Below are 17,424 nucleotides of genomic sequence, written 5' to 3'. Positions count from 1 at the left end.
GTTGGTCAGTTGGAGTTGCAAATGGAGTTAGTTGATGACAATGATGAGTCACTAAGGCGCCAAGCTTTATTGAATCTGTATATAATGCGAAATCAATCGCGGTTCAATATGATACTTGGGCGCACAGCTTTGCGCATGTTTGGCTCTATACCATCTACCATACATGGTATGCTAAAATTTTCTGCCAACAAGGGCATTGGTACGCTAATTTCTACGAAAGTGGAGCCATTCTGCGCTATGATTATGGCAAATGCGAATTTGGGTATTGAAGGACGATCAGTTAATCCTGAATAGTGCGAAAATTTAAAAAGTTGTAATAAGATGCTAAGGCAAAATTCATAAATGCATGATATTAAGATGCGAATTTGATAGTTGTGTTTATGTTTCGAATGCGAAATAATAATGAATAAAGCAAAGTTAATTTTAGTGTTAGTAATTACTTCTTTACAAAGCGAAAACACTGCGTGTGGCCACGCATAGTGCTTATTTCGCAGAATGCAATTATTTGTATTTTACAACACTAAGTTAATGTTTGTTCTGCGGATATTTTAAGTAAGGTGGCATGATTTTCGCTAAGCGTGGCCTACTTAAATGTTATAATAATGCAAGAATGCATTGTGACATAATTTGTTAAAAACAAGGTGATGAAATTGCCCACTTGTGTTAATTTGAAAATAATTGCGAAAGGATAACACTTCCTAAGTATTTGATCTTGCCAATACTTAGATGCTTCGCAATGCTAAATTTGCCTAAGGATCATTATGGCGGACTTAGAAGATTCATAACGTATAAGTATATACGCATACAGATTGTTTCGCAAAAGTACACATTTATTATGTGCACAATAATAAAAGTTGAAAATTGCAAAGGACAAGTCCGTGTTATGAATATTGATAATAAAGCGCTATATAAATAAAAGAAGTTGCAACTGCGAACTGTGAAAAAAGTGATTAATATTAAGCGCGTACGCAACGCGGATTCTTACAACAAACGCAATTTGTAATTGCGAAAATACATTCAAAAACAAATTAGTTAAGGCAAAACTAAAGTTCTAATGCTTTAATATCTGCAAATGAAACGCCTTCCCGCTGACTGAGCTCCTCAAGAACAGGTATGCTAATCTTCTCAACCTCCTTCTTCGCCCTCTCGAGTATTTCGCGAGCATCATCGGTGGCGCATATTTATTTCGCCATGTCAGAAGGAAGAGGTTGCGAAAGATCGCCAAGTTTGAATAATAAATCATACCACTCGCAGCGAGTGGCAAGCTTTGCTGCTTGAGCATATGTTTGAAATTTTTCAGTGACTGGCTCGGAGTCCATCACTTTATCCGCGAATGTTGGGAGATACTTGACTAGCTGTGCGAACTCATATTTCGCGACTTCTGCCCTTCTTTTAAGTTTGGCGTTCTCTTCCATCACCTTTTCAAGACGCGTCTCAGCCTTTCACGCCCTTCTCTCTTGAGCATTGGCAGCTTTCACTACTTTATCATACTCGTCTGACATCTCGGTGAAGCGCTCCATGCTGTCGACTGTCAGATAAATTGCATTGTAGCAATTATGTAGTCGTTGTCTGGCAGCCTCGGGATAAGACAATTTGCGATATTGCTCCCTTGTTTCTTTAGGAACAAATTTATAAAGCCTTTGGTATAGTCTAAAGGCCCGATTTGCTGCGGCAGTTTCTTCCGCATCGGCTTCTCCTTCCTCTTCCTGGTTGGACGCTTCTGCGTCAGATGGAAGAGATAAATCTTCATTCCCGGGTTCATTAAGAACATTTGTAGGGATTCTCCCTCTAATGTTGTAAAGCGGTGTAGCTTCAGCGGACGACTCTGGAAGAATAGCTATAAACAGATAAGCAAATATAGCAAGTTTATGCTAAAATAAACAATGCGTAATCAAATAAATACTGCGAAATAGCATTTGCTTACTTGCTTCTTGTTCAGAATGAGAGCGTAGACGTTTCTTGCATGGAGTGGGGGTAGTTTCTGCAACCTTACGCTTGCCGCGGTCCTCGCCTCCAGCAATATAACATGTATTAATGATCAGTTCATCAATAAGAATAATGTCACCGTCGCCATTCTTTAGGCGATGGGCAGGGCTAATCCTGCCTATATCAACGGACCTCATGATAAGGTCAAGTGCAACCGCTGAAAAAATAAAAGCGCATAGTGTTATGCAAAGCAAAAATATTGCGAAAAATGTAAGTGTATTATGTTAATATACTGCGATAAATTTCAGCGGCATACCATTTTTTGATTGGTCAACCAAAAGTGCATCATGGTCGTTCCATGGCCATTGGATTGACACTCTGCCAATGTACAGTGGTACATTTGAATAAGCTCGTAGAAATATGCCTGCGTTTTCTAGTGTCTTGAGAGTGTCATTCTCAAGATCATCGAGTACAGGCCTCTCATTAAGGTCGGGATTAAGCTCTGTACACCACGTTTTTGGTGTGTTGCTGTCCACATACGCGGTGTCGTTGATGTAAAAGAACGAACTGCGCTAATTGCCTATTGAGTCCTTGGGTGAAGTCATTATGCCAAGTTTACTGCGGAAAGAAAACCACCCAACATCGTATAGCACTAGGCTATTGCACATACGAAAAACGTTCAGCAGTAGTGGTTGGCTGGTGGCATTGCAGTACATCTCGAACAGCACAATTTTGTTAATCGCGTTAGGATGCAACTGTGCCATAGCGATATTATAGTATTCGCAAACACTGCGGAAAAAGCGGGTAAGTGGAAATCGAAGGTTGCCTTGAGAAATGGCAGCCTCGTAAACAGAAATCATCCCTTTAGGGGGAGTATCGGCTCGCTGTTCTGCCGCAGGTGCAGTAGGAACAAATTGAGCAAGTGGCGGATACCATTCCTGTAGGGTTTGAAGTTTTGTTTCCGTCATATAGGAAACATAACCTCCGGGGGTATGCATAGATGAAGACGACACCATTTGTAATAAGAAAAATAAATTGGATGATAAAATTGAAGAAATTAAAGGTTGGAATTGTTAATTGCACGGTACTATTGTGATTCGACGAATTTGATTGCAGATGAAATTGAAAGAGAAAGAGTAAAGTTTTTATGCGGATTATTGCGTTATTTATAATTGGAAGTAGGGCGAGTAAGATGGAAAGGTAATGATTACATTTAAACGGCTAAAATTACCGCAACGTGTAAACGGTAATTTTGTAGCCGTCACAGAGTATTGATTTGACAGAATGGCGAAAAATTACCGTTGTAATTACGCGTTGAGCTTAATAAAAACAACGGTAATAAATGGGCGGTAAAAAATATAAAATATTGTTTGCGAAATATTTTAAGAAACACTTCTTTATTTTTAGAGTTTATCATGATGCATTGGCTTCGCGAAAATGTATCATAATAAACTGGAGGGACTTGATCATATACATAGCATTGTATATGTATATTTTATTTGCCAAAAGCCAAGAGCAGAGTTATGCGGACTATAATGCAAAGTCATGAAGTATCCGCTGAAAATAAGCATAGCAGCTGTGTTTTCGCACTAATCGGGGACTGCGGGTCAATCCGCTGAGTTTTCGCGGAAGGATAAGCAATCCGCGGATCGCGAATATCTCGAACACTATAAATAGAGAGCTTGGCCTCTCATTTATGGGTTGTTGATTCTCTGCCATTTTGCCTAAGCCTTTGTAATTTCCACTTGTGATCTTGCCCAAGGGATTTTTACACTGCGCAAAGGTGAATTAAGCTAATTAACAATCAAGACCGGGTCGGGGTGGTTGATCACTTGATAGTTAAAGTGAAAGACGATCATCGGGGCCCAAAATAATCATCAAACATTTCATCCTCCATTATAATCTTATTGCACTCAATCCGTAATTAAGTAACATCGCTAATTAAGGATTGATAAAATTGAAGAAATTAAAGGTTGGAATTGTTAATTGCACGGTACGATTGTGATTCGACGAATTTGATTGCAGATGAAATTGAAAGAGAAAGAGTAAAGTTTTTATGCGGATTATTGCATTATTTATAATTGTAAGTAGGGCGAGTAAGATGGAAAGGTAATGATTACATTTAAACGGCTAAAATTACCGCAACGTGTAAACGGTAATTTTGTAGCCATCACAGCGTATTGATTTGACAGAATGGCGAAAAATTACCGTTGTAATTACGCGTTGAGCTTAATAAAAACAAAGGTAATAAATGGGTGGTAAAAAATATAAAATATTGTTTGCGAAATATTGATCAATCCTTAATTAGCGATGCTACTTAATTACGGATTGAGTGCAATAAGATTGTAATGGAGGATGGAATGTTTGATGATTATTTTGGGCCCTGATGATCGTCTTTCACTTTAACTATCAAGTGATCAACCACCCCGACCCGGTCTTAATTGTTAATTAGCTTAATTCACCTTTACGCGGTGTAAAAATCCCTTGGGCAAGATCACAAGTGGAAATTACAAAGGCTTAGGCAAAATTGCAGAGAATCAACAACCCATAAATGAGAGGCCAAACTCTCTATTTATAGTGTTCGAGATATCCGCGATCTGCGGATTGCTTATCCTTCTGTGAAAACTCAGCGGATTGACCCGCAGTCCCCGATTAGTGCGGAAACACAGCTGCTATGCTTATTTTTAGCGGATACTTCATGACTTTGCATTATAGTCCGCATAACTCTGCTCTTGGCTTTTGGCAAATAAAATATACATATACAATGCTATGTATATGATCAGTGATTTGGGACTACGCTACCCAAATCCTAATCGAGTCCAAGAGCAAGATCTTCTAAAGCAACCTAGCCAAGATCTCTAATCCCCATGCTTACCCGAGCTGCCATCACGCGAACCTCTAAAAATATCAACAACGAGAGGGTAAGCTAATGCTTAGTGAGTGAGAATATACTACATACATATATATGCATAAAATGGACACGCCACATAAATAAACAAATACCGCATACCGAAGCATCCAAGCATAAAGGCAAGCTAATCTAAGCATACCGTACGATCACTAAGCAACAAGCTAACAACATCAACAATGAGTAAGTTCACCAACGACAATGTGAACAAATGCCAATAAGCTACACCCGGAGGGTTAGCTACATCACGACAATACAACATTATACGTATACAATATTTAACATGCTAAACAATCACAAACACAATATGGTTAACCATAACGCTATGGTGCTACCGGTTCGTGGTTCACACCATACGTATTTGAGTCATACTCTTTTATAGTGCTACCGGCTCGTGGTTCACACTTCGACGCTACCGGCTTGTGGTTCACGCCTCGTTTTATAGTGCTACCAGCTCGTGGTTCACATCTATTTTTATAGTCCTACCGGCTCGTGGTTCACACTCGATGCTACCATAACATCCACAAACAAATACGCCATAAACATGAACGCATAATTATTCCACTCACAATATTAACCCTTCGCCATTAGGGTTATATAATCCACATCACCCGCCCATGTGATAACGTACACACAAAGTGTGCACCTCGTCAAAGGTGGTCAACCAAAACACACAACCGTGCCAATTGGACCTATACACAAGTCCATCAATCCACTTATATGTGAAGTGAGCTCTATAACTGAGAACCACTTCACCCGACCCGCACCCATCCTACACATACATATGCACATAGGATATTAACACTCACATTGTCGCCTTGAAGAAATGCTTCCAAGTAATCCGCAACTCGTCAATGGAAAGTACCTATTCCATTATCACAAATTCAATAACACACTTAGATTGGATTTACAAACCAACCCAATTTGACACTTAGTGCAATTTCGACCCAAATGCACTTCCAAGGACAAACCGCGCCCAAACTAACCAATAATCACTAACACAAGTGATAATGGTCCTAATATGCCAATTAAACCCGAACACAAGTGTTAACACTGATCGTTCTCAAAATCGCCCATAAACCCTAATTTTGACCCATAAGGTCAAAATCTCACCATTTACAAGTTTTGACACCAAAACATGTTTAACTCGGTTTTATACTTCAACTTAATCCATTTTAAGTTTACAAACCTCATCGAATCGACATTCGGGTCATAATCCTCAACAAACCCTAATTTTGACTCTAGTCAAAATTAGTCAACCACGAAAACCCTAAAAGTCTCCAAAACACCAATAATCACTAATGCTAGTGATTGTACACCATTTACAAGTCTTAAACATGGTTAAATCATTAACCAACCCAAAACCAGCCTTTAACACTTATAAACCCGAATCTTGGTGTTAATCTTCAATTAACAACTAAATGGGTTCCATCTATGAATCATACAATCAAAAGCCCCAAATTTGAATGATGAACACGAAAATGAAATTCGGAGTTAGAGCTTACCACTAGTATCTGTAGAGACCCGTCCTAATCCATCCAGACAACGTCCATATCGATTATAAACGATTCACAACAGTTGATTACATCGCGAGGTACTTGACCTCTATATGATACATTTTACAAACATTTGCATTCGTTTATGAAAAGACAAAATTTCATTACATCGAAAGGTGACGGCATGTATACCATTTTATAATATCTAACTATAATTGACTTAATAATAATCTTGATGAACTCAACGACTCGAATGCAACGTCTTTTGAAATATGTCATGAATGACTCCAAATAATATCTTTAAAATGAGCAAATGCACAGCGGAAGGTTTCTTTCATACCTGAGAATAAACATGCTTTCAAGTGTCAACCAAAAGGTTGGTGAGTTCATTAGTTTAACATAAATAATCATTTCCATCATTTTAATAGACCACAAGATTTTCATTTCTCATAAATAAACGTCCCATGCATAGAGACAAAAATATCTTTCATATGGATTGAACACCTGGTAACCGACATTCACAATATGCATATAAGAATATCCCCATCATTCCGGGATCCTCCTTCAGACATGATATAAATTTCGAAGTACTAAAGCATCCGGTACTTTCGATGGGGCTTGTTGGGCCCGATAGATCTATCTTTAGAGTTCGCGTCAATTAGGGTGTCTGTTCCCTAATTCTTAGATCACCAGACTTAATAAAAAGGGGCATATTCGATTTCGATAATTCAACCATAGAATGTAGTTTCAATTACTTGTGTCTATTTCGTAAAACAGTTATAAAAACAGCGCATGTATTCTCAGTCCCAAAAATATATATTGCGAAAGCATTTAAAAAGGGAATAATGAAACTCACCATACAGTATTTTATAGTAAAAATACATATAACGACCTTAAACAACTGAACAATGCAGGGTTGGCCTCGGATTCACGAACCTATATCATTTGTATATATATTAACACATATAATCGTAATCGAACAAATTTATATATTTTTAATTATATATTATACTTATTTAGTTTGTATATATATTCAAAATGTTTAATATCTATATATTTAATTATATTAATATATCTATATATATAAGGTTACTATTATATAAAATATCATTATTTTGTTATATATAAGTATTTATATAAATAATGATATTATTTTTGATAGGTAGGTATATAAACCATTAATATAATTACAATATATGTATTAAGTATAATTTAGGTACAAAAAATATTTGTCTGTAACAAAAATGATAGTTTCGATAATAATGATTTACTAATAATAATAGCTTTCTTAATATCGATAATACTAATAACAATATGGTTAAAATTGATACATATGTTAATATTAACACTTCTATTATTTATAAAACATATTAATACTAATATTTACGAAAGTGATAATAAATTATATTACTTTCATAATAATAATAAACGTACTCATGATAATAATAATATTAAAGTTTTAAATTTAATAGTAATATCATAATTGATACTTATAATAATAATAACAATAATAATAGATATATTACTTATAACTATGATAAAAATTAATAATAATAGTAACCATAGTCTTAATAGTGATAATAATACTAAAATGATAAATTAATAATGATAACACTAATAATATTTATATACTTATAATAATGATAATAATTGTTTTAATGCTTATAACAATGTTAATAATGATAATTATTATGATTCTTATAGTACCAATAATAATAACAACAATATTAATAATAGTCTTAATAATTAAAAATTAATAATAGTAATAATAATAATAATTGTAATAGAAGCAATAATATTAAAATGGCTACCTTCAAAGATAAACTCCCTAAAAAAAACTGCCATTCCAGGGACTTGAACCCGTGACCTCTCGTTACCCCGAAACTCCCTTAGACCAGCTGAGCTAGTCTGTTTATCCGAGTTTATTATCCACCCGTTTATATTTAAACCGACTATCTGTTATCTATTCCTTCTCCTTCTTCTTCATTAATCGAATCAGAAATCAACCCAAATTCCTAACCGTGAATTACAATATTTATTTAGGACGTTCAAACAAGTTTTAATCAACCTATTTTGATCTCGAACTAATTGAAAATGAAAAGGAAAAAAAAAAGATCAGCTGCTGTCGCTGCTACTTTAAAAAAAAATTGGACTTTGAATTCTAGAACGTTTTAGTTCATGATTCCTTCATGAAAAAAGTTTTAAATCATACCTATAAACTTCCTGTAATCTTAATTGAAGCTAAAACATCTTCTTGAATCCAAATTTGATGATGAACGACAGGTTGACTTTTTGCACTTAGAACTTTGACCTCCAAATTCGGATTCAACAAGAAAAATTGGCATTTGAGAATTTTCAAGTAGTTTAAACGCAGGTTTTCTAACAACAATGCATTTACAGATTTTTAAATAAAACCTTAATTCGACATTTTGACTAAAAAGTGAAGAACAGAGATATTTCGCTGTGTTACTTCAAATTGAATTATGATTTTGCTGTTTTCAATCGATTTACACAAGTAGGATTTTATGTAAATGTAAACAGATATGATTACAGTTAGTGTAAATCATTTAACATTTGTTTGCTAGTCTAATTGGTACGATTTGAATAAATAAATCAAAAGAAAAATTAGAAAAATCCAAACTATCCTAACAGAATTTGTTTTGTTATTGAGAGTTGATTATGAGTTAGTACAAATTCAGATACAGAAGTCAAAAGTGAAAAAGTCGATTGTGATGTTAACTGTGTTTTGATTCTTTAATTGATTTATTTACTGTATTTTAATTAGTTAATAATATAAATATATTAATAATAATACTTTTTATTAGTATTAATAATAATAAAGGATAATAATAATGATTATAAATAATAATTATAATAATATTAAAAATTTACAATAATATATATTAATAATAATAATCGTATCATTATTAATGATAATGATGATATTAACTATAAGATTTATAACAATAATATTATTAATCATAATAATAATGACTAATAATAATACCGATAATTATAATTATAAAGATGCAAAATATAATATTATTTATGATAATAATAACATATTGTATTGTTTATTATGATAACTATATAAAAAAAATATAATGATTTTTAGTGATAATGAAAATAATTCCAAAACAATAATAATAATAATAATAATAATAATAATAATAATAATAATAATAATAATAATAATGATAATGTAGCAAGTTACATGTGTCAATTTTTATATCCAAGTATTATTATTTTAGTGATATTAATAATGCTGATATTAATACTAACATTAGTATTTATATATATATATATATATATATATATATATTTTAATGAAAGTAAATATAATAACTATATTTTATTTTGTAATTACTTGTATTAATATTACCTTTTATCAGTTATGAAATTCCATAATATATATACATTGAATATTTAATAATAGTATTCATACAATCAATAATTTTGTATCTCAATCATATATATATATATATATATATATATATATATATATATATATATATATATATATATAATTATATTTTAAATATCAAATAAATAATGTCTATATTATATATACTGAAGCAATTACTCTCAAATATAATATTAATTCTTTTGTTAACACTAACAAATCATGTAAAGTTACTTTACTCTCTATGTTTAAATAAACAGTTTTTAATAACTAAATCACATGATAGTTCGTTAATATAATTAATTTATAATATATAATTATTTACATGTTTAGTTATTTATATATACCTTTCTATTTACAATTAAAGGTTCGTGAATCATCGAATATCGTCACTAGGTAATTTAGTATATGAAAATAGTTCAAAAATTTTGAGACTCAACATTACAGACTTTGCTTATCGTGTCGAAAACATATAAAGATTAAGTTTAAATTTAGTCGGAAATTCCCGGGTCGTCACAGTACCTACCCGTTAAAGAAATTTCGTCCCGAAATTTGAGTGAGGTGGTCACGGTTAACAATAAAAATGTTTACATGACGAATATGAGTTGATAAATAGAGTTTTATCATCATTGAGTAATAAAGATAAAATAATTCGATTATTCGAAGAGTACGAGTGAAGCTATCACTTAGTAGTGAGATGAGATAGACAAGTTTCATCATAACTCTTCACTAGTCATGGTTGAATTTAGAAAATAAGGTACGTCTTAACCTTTGACGTGGTCACGTTTGAATTCCGGAATTCAAGGGATTTAAAAGAAATCTTGGAAATCTATAAGATCTAATTTTTCAGGATTTATGGAAATTAAGATCTCTATAATTAAATGCGGTCATCTGCCTCGATTGCTCTGTCTGGTATCTCCACTAAAAATGAACTTCCTCCGTTCCATTATTTTCACCACTCCTACACTTTCTTTCTTAGTTCATATATCCCAAAAGATTATGAAAATGCTTAATCCAGTTCTAATCCTTGATATTTTCCTAACTATCATTTCTACCATCCTTCTTTTCAATCTTCCACCAGAAAATCTGTTTACTTCTACTATTATCTTGGGATGATACTATTCTTAATTCTACCGTGTCTTTATATTGCTATTCGTATTAATATCCACGATTTGAAATCTCCGTGTTGTTATTGGGCTTTATATTTTCTCTTACATTTTGGAGCTTTTTGCCTTTTTATTCACTTCTCGACCTCTAGTAAAGCGAGTAATGATCCAGGATTCATAAGTATAGAGTTTAGAATGAAGTTAATGTTCTACACAAGAAAGAACGTAATAGCACGATTTGATTTGTCAAATTACCAAAATCACTGAGAATAGAAATATCAAGAAAATACGTTCTTGATATGTTTGAAGATGAGGTAGAAGGTAAGAGTAGTGTAACATGGCTCATGATGACGTTATGATCTGTGAATCATCACGTTCCATTAGAAACTCAGCATGACTTACTGTAATATAACCACGTTGATCAAGTGTCATTATATTATACTAACTCATGCATCAGTTCCCAACATTACTTCAAAAACATTCATATTTTAAGCTCAAAAGTTTACAGAATATAGAAACTAACAGTTTCTATATATGATGTAACACTGATAGCACTAAGAGATTAATGATTTTAGATAAGAATAGTTATGAAAATATCTTCAGAAATATGGAGGATATTTATAATAAAAGATACGATAATATCTTTAAATATCTAAGATCAGAGGATGATGGAGACTATTATCCGTAAGGGTTTAGAGTCAGAAGCAAGATATTTGCTAAAGACTTCAGCAGACATTGAATCATTAAGATTCTTTGAAGTCAAACTTATTCTTTGTGATTTGCCCACGACTTTCTTCATATATTAATAATAATACTTTTTATTAGTATTAATAATAATAAAGGATAATAATAATGATTATAAATAATAATTATAATAATATTAAAAATTTACAATAATATATATTAATAATAATAATCGTATCATTATTAATGATAATGATGATATTAACTATAAGATTTATAACAATAATATTATTAATCATAATAATAATGACTAATAATAATACCGATAATTATAATTATAAAGATGCAAAATATAATATTATTTATGATAATAATAACATATTGTATTGTTTATTATTATAACTATATAAAAAAATATAATGATTTTTAGTGATAATGATAATAATTCCAAAACAATAATAATAATAATGATAATGTAGCAAGTTACATGTGTCAATTTTTATATCTAAGTATTATTATTTTAGTGATATTAATACTAACATTAGTATTATATATATATATATATATATATATATATATATATATATATATATATATATATATATATGTATGTATGTATATTTTAATGAAAGTAAATATAATAAATATATTTTATTTTGTAATTACTTGTATTAATATTACCTTTTATCAGTTATGAAATTCCATAATATATATACATTGAATATTTAATAATAGTATTCATACAATCAATAATTTTGTATCTCAATCATATATATATATATATATATATATATATATATATATATATATATACATCTATTACTACATATTTAATTATATTTTAAATATCAAATAAATAATGTCTATATTATATATACTGAAGCAATTACTCTCAAATATAATATTAATTCTTTTGTTAACACTAACAACTCATGTAAATTTACTTTACTCTCTATGTTTAAATAAACAGTTTTTAATAACTAAATCACATGATAGTTCGTTAATATAATTAATTTATAATATATAATTATTTACATGTTTAGTTATTTATATATACCTTTCTATTTACAATTAAAGGTTCGTGAATCATCGAATATCATCACTAGGTAATTTAGTATACGAAAATAGTTCAAAAATTTTGAGACTCAACATTACAGACTTTGCTTATCGTGTCGAAAACATATAAAGATTAAGTTTAAATTTAGTCGGAAATTCCCGGGTCGTCACAGTATCACCGCGTAGCCAAGAACGAGGAGAACAAACTTGTCAACTACGCCAAAGATCAAATCCCGTTTCTTCCTTTCCAAAAATTCGTTTGAATCCAATTGGGTGTTTGAGTTTTTGATAGGAAAATGAAATGAAAAGAGAAAAGAAATTAGGAAATGAAAGGAGTGGATGAGATTTAAGATCTCAATCTGGTTCAAACGCGAAAAGACCAAAATGCCCCTCACTTTGCCTAAATATTGCGAAAACAGGAACCAGTTCGCCCACATTGCCGCGCCGCGGCCTTAAATGTCGCGTCGCGACATTTGCCTAGGTCTGGGATCATTTTTTAACTAACTTCTGATCTAAATTTCAATAGAATGCCGCGCCGCGGCCTCGTTTGTCGCGCCGCGACCCAAAACTCGACCTGATCCCTTCTCCCGCGTACAAGACTTTAACACCCGAACACGTCTCAAATCCTTCAAACTCTAGTCGTACCTACACAATACACCTATATATCATGTACGGAGAAAAACGGGGTGTTACAACTCTCCCCCACTTAGCCTCGATCACGTCCTCGTGATCCTCGTCACTTAACCAAACGGACCACAATTCACGGTCCTCAAACATAAGTCCCAACCGACTTTCCTAAGCAATTCTTCCCACTGAATTGCCTTTAACAACTAAATCGTCACCTGCGATTTATCAAATCCACAATCCGAGCACTAAAACCATGCTCATTCCCTAACATCGGAAAAACTCAACCAATACCGAGATATCAACCCCTTAGCGTACCCTTACCGAGTACAACGCTAAAAGCAACCAAGTCTCAACCTAAGGTCAACAATCCGAAACGATGAAGACCGAACCAAACGAATCCTGACAGATAACACCAATCACTAAACATCCCTTGTAGTGCACAATACGACCAATACGCAACTACCGTAACATCATAATCCAACGGCTAAAACCGATTGCGCCCCAAGCGACCATGGAAATGCAAATCCCAAGGTGTACCAAATCGACTATTGTCACACCCGTAACAACACGTGAGCGAAACACGGCTATCGCACCACTAATCACACAACATGGTCCTCACGACCCTACCATCGGTGTATAAAACAACCGATAGATCACTCAACACCGGATGAAGTCAGCGGACCCCGTCAACGGTCATGCTTCACCGATATATCACTACTCCCGTGATGAAGTCAGCGGACCCCGAAGGTCATGCTTCACCAATCAACAATACCATGATGAAGTCAGCGGGCCCCGAAGGTCATGCTTCACCAATCAATGCCCTTTTGGCCTCGAACAACGAGTAGCATAACATCGCGCTCTGCTACGCCATAGTGAATCCTAACGGATACCACTAACCGTTCACCATACGAATGCGTACACAATACCAACACAAATCGAGCAAGAACCACATATATCAAACATAGGCACAAAACAAAAGTTCTCTAGAAGAGAATCCGATACGCACATCCCTTAACCGAGGGATTTCACCTTGCTCGTCAAACACGTCCATTATCTCTCAACGAGATTTACCACATTACCACATCGGTGATAATTCAAATCCAAACCATAAGTACAATTTATCCGAAATTGTAATCTACCACAAATCGACAAAACCAGGTCTCGACAACATTTTCCGGATCTACCAAAAGCATCATCCGAAATCTCACACTAAAACTTCCTCGTGTGGGAGTGTAACTCCCCCACTTGGAACTACGTTCCATCTCCACAACTCGTACAACCGTGTAATGCTACCAAGGGTAGACTTTACAACAATTGGGTTCACACGACCCATCACCATATCTTGCTCCAACCTTGAGCATAATAAGGATCTTAACCTATCCTTAAACACTTCGAACGAAAAGTGTACCACGATTACACAAACCACACCCTCGCAATCATCCAATTGCTCTAGTTTGTCAATTTCCACCTAGTCACTCATGTACCTAAGGGTTTCACTCCGGTACCCTAAGTACAATGTAACCATGTACGGAGAAAAACGGGGTGTTACACTACTGCTGCGAGAATTATGCGGATGGGTTACTTTTGGCCATCCCTGTATCGCGATGTTGCAAAAATTGTTAAGAGATGTAAAAGTTGCCAAAGGCATGCTCCGCAAAATCGAATGCCAAGGCATGATATGATTCCTGTCAATTTGCCATGGCCATTTCACAAGTGGGCCATTGACATTGTACGTCTATTTCCTGCGAGACCGGGTAATGTCAAGTTTCTAATCGTGGCAATTGATTACTTTACAAAATGGGTGGAAGCTAAGGCGGTTCGCACTATCACTGGTGTGCAAGTGCGAAACTTTGTGTGGGAGTACATTGTTTGCAGATTTGGTATTCCGCGTGAATTGGTTAGTGATAACGGCGCACAAATAGCAAAAGATCCTTTTAAGACATGGTGCACTGATTTGAATATAATACAAAAATTTACATCAGTGGCGCATCCGCAGGCTAATGGATTATGCGAAGTAACCAATCGCGATATTGTAAATGGCATTAAAAGGAGGTTATGCGGAAAGCGAACCAGTTGGGTGGATGAATTACCCAATGTGTTGTGGGCACATCGCACTACTTTCAAGAAAGGCACAGGGGAAACACCTTTTAGTTTGGTGTATGGCTCTGAGGCAGTAATACCCGCTGAAATTCTCTTACCAACGCATAGAGTCGCTAACTTTGAAGAAGAAGCAAACGATGATGCATTGGGCAGAAATTTAAATTTCATTGAAGAGCGAAGGTTAATGGCTGCTATCAGAGAAGCGAATAATAAACAGCAGATCGCTAAGTATTATAATAAATGAGTATGAGCTTTGTCTTTCGATATAGGCGAATGGGTACTGCGAAATAATGAGGCAAGCAGAGCAGAAAAGCTTGGAAAATTGGGACCTAATTGGGAAGGCCCTTATCAAATTGTAGCAATTAATGCAGCAGGTTCATATAAGCTCGCGGATGTGGATGGGCGAACTTTACCTAATACGTGGCATGCTGTTTTACTAATGCGATATTATGCATAACTCTGCGTAAAGTTATATGTAACATAAGGTGCATATGCGTAATGCGTGAAATTAGTTTCAAGGCTTATAGTTGATATTCTTTTATATCTTCTAATTTTTAAATTTTTGCAAGTCTTGATCACGCTTGTAAGAATTTCAGAATTGGCATTAGAAAGAATATGAGAAATATTTTCTTGTGAAATGCAAATGATTATGAAATATTTTATACTTTGTTTCATAATGTTGTGATATTTCGCAGGGTTTAGATAGCCAAAGTGATGAAAAAGCCCACTTTGGCAGCATAAATTATTGCGAAAGGAATTTATATCCTAAGTGTTTGATTTAGCCAATGCTTAGATGCTTCGCAATGCTAATTGATTGCTTAAGGATCGTTACGGCGGACTTAGAAGATTCATAACGTATAAATTTATACGCTTACAGATTGTTTCGCAAAAGTACGCATTTATTATGTGCACAATAGTAAAAGTTGGAAATTGCAAAGGACAAGTTCGTGTTATGAATATGTGATAATAAAAGCGCTATATAAATAAAAGTACTTGCAAATATAAGAAACAGCGAAATTTTATTAATAATGAACAGAGGCAGCTGCGTGCTGTTATACAAAGCGAGTTTCTACTCCTAGGTTAAGTCAAGTTTGATGATGTCATCTGCAGTGACATCCTCTCGCTCGCTTATTGCGGTTATTTTAGGGAGGGGAATATCGGCTATGCCCTGTTGAGCAACTGCGTATGCTGATTTTGCCTCTTCTAACGAGCAAAGGCGATCAGCAATGGCAGATGGTAGTGGATCTGGCAGTGGGCAGTTGATGGAAATCTCGTCCATAAACTCTACCCTTTCGCGTAGTTTTAATGCGGCAGCGAATGTAGAAAAATTCGCGAAAACAGGCTTGGAATTGAGAATTTTCCTAGCCAATTCGGGGAGATGTTGGCGGAGCTTGGTGAACTCAAGCTCCGCAGAAGCTTTAGAAGCTAGAGCGCTGTCCCGCTCTGCTGTAAGCTTCGCCACATCCTCTAACAGCGTTTTGATGGTGGCTTGAAAGTTGTTTTCTTTCTCAGTCGTAGTAGAAACCTGTTGTTTCAGCTCATCAACGGTGGTTTTTGCTGCGGTGAGTTCGTATGAGAGGTCAACACAGCGTTTCTCGCTGTCCGCAGCTTTGGCCTTCTCGGTGTGATATTTTGTTTTTTCAGCTTCAAGAACGTTGAAAAACTGTTCTTGACGGCAAATCACATCATATGCAGAATTGAAGCACATGTAGAAATTTTGAACAAAACTGTTATGCGCATCCAGCGCAGAGAGCTTAGAGAATTCACGGCGAAGCTCACCGGGGATTGCGAACTTCATCTGTTGGCGCTGATCCAGAGCGGCAGCAGCTGAAGCATAAGTGTATCCTGATAAACCATCAATCCGCACCCCGTAAGAGTCGGGTGGAGTGCGGAACAACTCTGTGATTTAATCAAGAGTGTTTGGGCTCGCAAAAATAGGATCACCAGTGGAATCGCCTGCAAGATAAAGCAATTGGTTAACTAGCGAAACAAATGAATAATGCATGTTATTCACATGAAACAATAATCGCGATGTACCAGTTTGCTGGTCCCCTCGAAATCCGGCGTAATTAGATTATCGAAAAGAACGACGTCTTGTTGTTTGAGCTTTTTACTGTG

This window comes from Rutidosis leptorrhynchoides, chromosome 10, assembly GCF_046630445.1.
Source record: "Rutidosis leptorrhynchoides isolate AG116_Rl617_1_P2 chromosome 10, CSIRO_AGI_Rlap_v1, whole genome shotgun sequence".
Taxonomy (NCBI): Eukaryota; Viridiplantae; Streptophyta; class Magnoliopsida; order Asterales; family Asteraceae; genus Rutidosis; species Rutidosis leptorrhynchoides.
Note: the sequence above shows the minus strand (reverse complement) of the source record.